The 7,289-nt window shown below is 43.7% G+C and overlaps 2 pseudogenes across 2 annotated transcripts; both read right to left on the bottom strand.

Annotated features, from left to right (window-relative positions):
* Window positions 1-3,498: 3,498 nt before the first annotated feature.
* LOC308274506 (tastin-like) lies at window positions 3,499-4,306 on the bottom strand (annotated as a pseudogene). Its single transcript has 2 exons — window positions 4,292-4,306; window positions 3,499-4,124 (listed from the first exon to the last, which is right to left on the bottom strand). The product of its transcript is annotated as a tastin-like (transcript).
* Window positions 4,307-4,363: 57 nt separating this feature from the next.
* LOC308274585 (tastin-like) lies at window positions 4,364-5,169 on the bottom strand (annotated as a pseudogene). Its single transcript has one exon. The product of its transcript is annotated as a tastin-like (transcript).
* Window positions 5,170-7,289: the final 2,120 nt, after the last annotated feature.

The raw sequence follows: 7,289 nt of genomic DNA on the forward strand, positions 1-7,289 counted from the left end.
TTCCATTTGGTCATAGTATAGAATTTCTTTTGTATGTTGCTCGTTTCAGTGTGCTAGTATTTCATTAAGAATGTGTGTGTGTGTGTGTGTGTGTGTGTGTGTGTGTGTGTGTGGTACTGAGGTTCCTGGAAGCCCTTCTACCTCCGGGCTACACTCCCAGACCTATTTTTACATTTTTATTTGGAAACAGGGTCTCCTAAGCCAGCGCACGTGGCTGGCTTCGAACCTGCGCGATCCTCCTGTTTCTGCCTCCCAAGCGTAGAAATTACAAGCGTGCGCCACCACGCCCGGCTTCATTAAGGATTTTTTGTACTCATGAGAGATAATGAATCTCTTGTGGTGCTTTTGTCTGGCTTTGGCATCTGAGTGATACTGAACTCATAAAAAGAGTTGGAATGCATTCCCTCCTCTCTTACATTTTGGGAAGTTTGTGGAGAGTAATGTTCATTCTTCTTTACATGTTTGGTAGGATTTAGCAATGAAGCCATTTAGCCTCAGGCTTTTCTTTGTTTACTAATTCATTATCTTTTCTTGTTATAGGCTTATTCAGATTTTTCATTTCTTCTTGAGTCAATTTCAGGAGGTTTAGTGTTTATAGAAATTTGTGCTTTTTTGTGAAATTATCAGCAGAATTTGAAAAACTACACTTTATGCTGCAGATCCCTGCACCAATAAAAAAGAGTAATATATATAAGATACACAAATTATAAAACATAAGTCAAAGATTTTCATCATCAAAGATTTTTGTCTCCAGAAAGCTGAGTTTTAAGTATAAAGGGCATAGAAACTTTATTAACAATATGCAAGAAGTCAGGGAACATTATTCCCATAAATGTTTCTTGAGGATCTAATTAGATCTTAATTTAAGCTTCAATAAGAACAATCATTGCAATAGAATAAAACAAAACAAATATTATTAAAAACATGGGTTAATAATTATCTTAAAGAAAAGACTAATCAATCATCTTTGGAAGTGTGAGAGAGAAATTTATCCTAAGAACTAGCAAGCAAGGAAAAGAATTAAGCATTTATCATACCTCCCTAAATGAACTGTACCTCTGAGTACCCAAACACGTAGAACATTTCTTTATAAAAAACATTCTAGCTGGGTGTGATGATGCATACTTATAATTCCAGTACATAGGACGCTGAGACAGAAGGATCACAGGTTTGAAGCCAGCCTCAGCAACTTAGTGAGGCTCTCAGCAACTTAGTGAGACACTATTCCCAAATAAAAAAGATAATAGGTATGGGAGTGTAGCCCAGAGGTATAAGGACCCAGGTTTCATCCTTAGTACCACAAAAAATTAAAAGTTAGGGGCATAACTCAGGTAGAATTCCCCTGGTTTTAATCTCTAGTACCAAAAAATCCCACACAAATATGGCCAACTCTGTGTGTGTGTGTGTGTGTGTGTGTGTGTGTGTGTGTGTGTGTGCACGCATGCGCACACAAGAGAAAGAGAGAGAGAGACACAGAGAGAGAGACACACACAGAGAGAGGGAGAGAGGTATGGGACTGACCCAGGAGCATTCTATATCTGAGCTATACATCCAGCCCTTTTTATTTTGAAACCGCATCTTACTGAGTTGCTAAGGGTTTCATTAAATTGCTGAGGCTGGCCTCAAACCTTCAGTCCTCCATCTTAGCCACTCAAGTTCTGGAATTATAAAAATGCACCACTGCCCAGTTGGTCAACTAACTTTTGACAAAGGTACAAACACAATTTACAGATGTAAAGATAGTCTTTTCAACAAATGGTGTTATAAAAATTAGACATCCATGTTCAAGGGGAAAAAACTAAATTTAAACCTCACATTTTGTACAAAATCTATTCAAAAGGAATCATATATCTAAATGTAAAGTATAAAACTATACCACTTTCAGGAGAAAATCTTCATGATGCAGCATTAGGCAAATAATTCCTGGAGATGACAGTAAAAACATTGTTGCAGACCATCAAGTCTTGTTTCTGAAGTTATTCAGACATGTACCCAGGATTATCTCCAAGGTCCCATATATCTATATCAGAGATGAGCCCAGGTGGACAGTCTTTCTTTGTACTGTGTTTGTCCTTGCTTTATGCTTTTGCCTCAGATAACAAGTTATTTCTGTGCATAATGAGTTTGGCGTGTGTAATGGACACTTTGTTTAAACTTATCAGTAAAAGAAGCTTCTGAAATGAGACTTGCAAAAGAAGTAGATCTCTGCTCTTCTCCTCAGTTGCTCTGACTAAATTTAATTCATTTATGACTCCAGGTCTTTCATTCGAGTGCACTTCTAAATCTGTACTATTGCAGCAAAACATAATTCAAGAAAAAGTTGGCAACTTGGAGTTCATTAAAATTAAATGCATTTTTTCTGTGAAAGAAACTGTTTGAAAATGAAAAGACAAGCAATAACAAGTAAAACATGTTATTATACACTCACTCCTATTACAATGGGGAAAAAACACTGATAATTCCAAGTGCTAAAGAGGATTCAGAGCAGGTCCAACTCTTCTACATTGCTGGATTAGACTACAAAATGGTATAGGCACTCTAAAGTAGTGTTTAGCAGTTTCTTATAGTGTGTGTGTGTGTGTGTGTGTGTGTGTGTGTGTGTGTGTGTGTGTCAGGGCATGGTGGAACACTCATGTAGTCTCAGTATGTGGGAAGCTAAGACAGGAGATTGCAGGTTTGCAACCAGTCTCAGCAACTTGGCCAGACCCCATTTTCAAATGAAGAAGGAGGAGGAGGAGGAGGAAAGAAGGAGGAGGAGGAGGAAGAGGAGGAGGAGGGAGGAAAAGGAGTGTGTGATTGAACCCAAGGGTGTTCTACTTCCAAATTACACTCCCATCCCTTTTTATTTATTTTGAGCCACCATCTCCATCTATTTCTTCTCTTTCTTTTGATTTTCTTTTTTTCTTTCTTTCTTTTTTGTTGTTGTTGTACTAGAAACCCAGGAACGTGCTACCTCTGAGTTACACTCTCAGCCCTATTTTATTTTGAATCAAGGTCTTGCAAAATTGCAGCCTCACTAAAAGTTGCTGAGGCTAGCCTTGAACTTGTAATCCTCCTGTCAGTCTCCCAAGTACTGGCATTATAGATATGGGCCACCATGTCTGGCTCAGCTCCTCCTATCTCAGCTTCCCAAATACTGGGATTAGAAGCTTCTAAAGCCAGGAGTGGCTTTAGAAGCTTTATTAAAGGATAAAAGAATGTTGGTTCCCAATCCCATTGGCAGACCAACAATAAATAGGGGGTAAAGGGGATAGGGCAAGCTCCGCAGGACAGGAGTGGGTGGAGGCTGTAACCTCATGACTGGGAGCGCTGGGGGGCCCCAAATCAACTGGAATGAAACACTGCCTGGACTGTTGGGGGCCTCAGAGGCCGAAGTAAACAGAAAGGGAGGCGGGCACAAAGTGGGCATTGAGAAGAAAAGGTCAGGTTGGTGGTTACCAGAGCCTGCTGACCACATCAGAGCCCTGGGCTGGACTCTAGGATGTGTGGTTCCAGGGATCAGGACTCTGATGCCCCCAGCTCCACCCCAGGGCAGGCCTCTGGGGGTCCAGCCTCCCCTGGAGGTTAGGCTGAAGGGGTACGGGCTCTGTTGGAGGGCATGGTTCTGAAACCTCAGACTGTTCCTAGGAGGAGGGCTCAACCCTACAACTAGACTCTGGGAGCCCTGGCTCCATTGGTGGGCAGAGCTATACCAGCTTAGGCTCTGCCCTAGGGCAGGGCTGTGGTCCCTCATACTCTGGAAGGCAGAGGTCTAGCAGCCCAGAGTGTTGTGATAGTCCATGAAGCTGTGAAGTCCCAGAATTATGCTCTGAGGAATTTGGAGTTCTAGAAATCTCATCTAGCAGGGGCTGAAGCTCCACCAATCCAGAGAGGAAGATCCATTAAGGGAGGCATGCTTGCCTGTTGACAGCCCTTCTACCTCTTGTTGCAAGAGCTGCTGAAGGATACCAATGCGCTGTGTCTTTAGCTCCTGGAGGTTGTGGGTTCTCTCTGGATGGGGTCCAGAAGGACTTGTCACAGGCAGTTTCCCAGGCTCCCCCTGCAATCTTACACAACTGTCTTGGTCAAACAGCTGATTGTACTGCAATCTGTTCCCAGGGCAGGGCAGGCTCTTCAGGGCAGGACTGGGGACAGAGGGGGACTGATGGGGTGGGTATACATTGTGTTTGGGGTCAAATGGCAAGACACCGCAACAATGAGTATGAAGGCAGAGCGGGGACACAGAAGGGTACATGATGAGCCCTTCCAAACATGAAAAGGTGGTGACAGGGTTGGTGACAGAAGGTGGTACCTCACGGCCAGACATGGGCTGGGCATAGGGGTAGGAAGGGGACTCACAGCTCTCCCCGCTGTGTGTTGTCTCTCAGGTTTCTCTTTGTGGTACCCACTGGGCCAGTCCCAAGACAGCCCCTCTTCCTTCATCTGAGTGAGAGAAACCTCATGTTCTCCTTCAGGAAGAAAGTAAGCTGGCTGCAGCAGGGTTTCCAGCAGCAGTCCCAAGGGCTGGCTTGCTGAAGTCTCTGCAGCCACCTATCTTTCTTCTTAGTTCCCGTAATTGGGGTGGGTGGGGAGGTGAAAGGCAGGTCCTGAAGGTGGAATCAGAACTTCTAACCTCTGGGGCCAAAAGGTCCAACCTTGAAGTCCTGGTCCCTCCAGCCTGAAAAGCAGGAAGCCCTGGCAGGGTCCAGTCGATGGATGGGGGTCCTGGGGAGCCAAGTGTGCAGAGGCCAAGCACCTTGGCCCCTCTAGGTGGTGCCTCTCTGGCTCCCTCGAACCAGTACACTCTGAGCCAGACTGGACTGGCACCCTAGGGACAGCTCCTCACCCTTCACCTGGCCAAGGCTGCAGGGTCAGCCACAAACTCTATGGTTCTTGGAGCCTCTGTCTAGGAAGGGGGCCGAGGGCTCTGGAGCTGAGTGGTACCCATCGATCTTTCTGATTTTTCTGTTTGGTGAGCAGTTTTCAACACAGAGCCTGCTAAGTCGGTGAGGGGTGTTGAATACTGAAGAGTGGCTTCTGTACCCGTATCCTTGCATCTTGGTTCTCCTGGTCCAGGGCACACAGCTTGACTGTGGGGATGCCTGGGCGTCTCTGAGGGAGTTCTGGAATCTTGCTAGGGCTAAGGGATACTCCCTGGCTGAAATTCTTTGCTACTTGGAGGGTGGTCATGGCGGCTCCACTTTCTTCACTTTTTCCTTGACTTTCTGGAATTCTTCTCCAATGTGTAAAATAGAACCAATGTCTTTGATGACTCAGGCTCAAAAGTCACACATCACCACTTCTGGCACATCTTATTCATCAGAAGCAAGTCACTAAGTATAATTTATGCTTAAGGGGAGGAGAATTTTGAAAGAGGACTATTAAAGAATTTGTGGACATATTATAAACCACACAGAGGCCACTGAGCTGAGCAAGCCAGGTATTTCTGTAGCGTAATGAGGGTAGAATTTGGTTGGTGTAGGCTGAGAGTGTGAGGCCAGGAAACGGAGACTGCCAATGTAGATGATTCTCTGAGGAAGTTTGTGAAAGAATGAAAATAAATAGGATAAAAGCCAAGGGGAAAAGCAGAGTAAAAAGAATTGTGGATGTTTTAAGATGGAACACATTTAATCATGTTTAAGTGTACTGGAAAGAATCAGTGGGAAGGAATAGTTGGACATAAAAGTGAAGGAAAAAATAACAGAGTGTGAGGTTTGAGGACAATGGGAGGGAACTGAACCTAGAACGTAGATGTAGGGATGAATTTGTGACCAAAAAAAAAAAAAAAAAAGGCAATTCTAATTTAGTAGGAAGGCAGGATGAATGTGGTTGTGGGTTGTTTATAGTTTGTTTGGGAGGAGATGAGGGAGTTCCCATCTGATAGATTCAGTTTTTTCATGTAGTAAAGAGCAAGGTATTCTGCCAGTGAAAAGAAAACTAAGCTAGTCAGAGGTCTAAGGAGGTAGAAAATAGCCGAGTACAGTGCCACTTGCCTGCAATCACATGAGAGGTTGAGACAGGAGGATTGCAGATTCAAGGCCAGCCTCAGCAACTTAGTGAGACTCTCAGAAATTTAGCAAGACCCTGCTTCAAAATAAAAATAAAAAGGGCTAGGGTGTAGAATGCCCCTGGTTTCAAACCCCAGTTACCTACACCTCAAATTTTTTAAGACAAGTAGAAAAGATGCAAAATAAGTATTTATTTGTTTATTTATTGCAGTACTGAGGATTAAACACAGGGGCATTCTACCTCCAAGCTACACCCTCAACCCTATTTGTGTGTGTGTGTGGTGCTGGGATGGAACCCAGGGGTATTCTACCTCAGAGCTACACAACCCCAGCCTAATTTTTTATTTTGAAACAGGATCTCACTAAGTTGTGAAGGGCCTCACTAAGTATCTGAGGCTGGCTTCAAACCCGGACCCTCCTGTTTCAGCCTCCCAAGTACTGGAATTACAATCATGCACCACCACACTCAGCTTCTCAGCCCTGTTTTTTATTTTTTTATTTTGAAACAGGGTCTCACTGTTGTAGAGGGCCTCATTAAGTAGTTGAGACTGGTTGCCAACCTGTGTTCTTCCTGTCTTGGTCTCCTAAGTACTAGGATTACAAGTGTGCACTACCATGCCTGGCCAAAATAAGTATTTAGAGAGTGGGAAATCAAATTAACCACAAAAGTGGAAATTTACTCAGCAGAGTTAAAAGTTGATATAATGAACTGTTATCGTGGTGCACGCCTATAATCCCAGTACTTGGGAGGCTAAGACATGAGGATTGCATGTTTGAGGACAGCTTCAGCAACGTAGGGAGACTCCCAACAACCTAGCAAGACTCTGTTTCAAAACAAATAACAGAGCTAGGTACGGTGGTGCACGACTGTAATCCCAGTACTTGGGAGGCTGAGACAGGAGGATTTCAGATTCGAAGTTGGCCTCAGCAACTTAGGGAGACCCTGTTTCTAAATAAAATAAAATAAAATAAAACAGGGATGGGGGTGTAGCCCAGAGATAGAAAGCCCTTCGGTTTCATCTCCAGTACTACAAATTAATTAATTAATTAATTAATGCAATAAATACATATAATAAAAAGTGGGGGTATACCCTGAGGTAGAATGCTCCTGTGTTCAATTCCTAGTGAACACATACTCATACACAGTGATATGATGTTGATGTAACATTGAAGAGTAGGGATCGGGAAAGAGATAAACACCAGCCTAGTTATAAAAAAAAAAAACTGCTTTAATCATCCAACACCTTTCTGCTGACCGTGGGGAAAGGGACCGATGAACCATGCAGTCTGCAGAGTCATGCA

This window comes from Muscardinus avellanarius (assembly GCF_963383645.1).
Source record: "Muscardinus avellanarius genome assembly, chromosome: 1".
Classification (NCBI taxonomy): Eukaryota; Metazoa; Chordata; class Mammalia; order Rodentia; family Gliridae; genus Muscardinus; species Muscardinus avellanarius.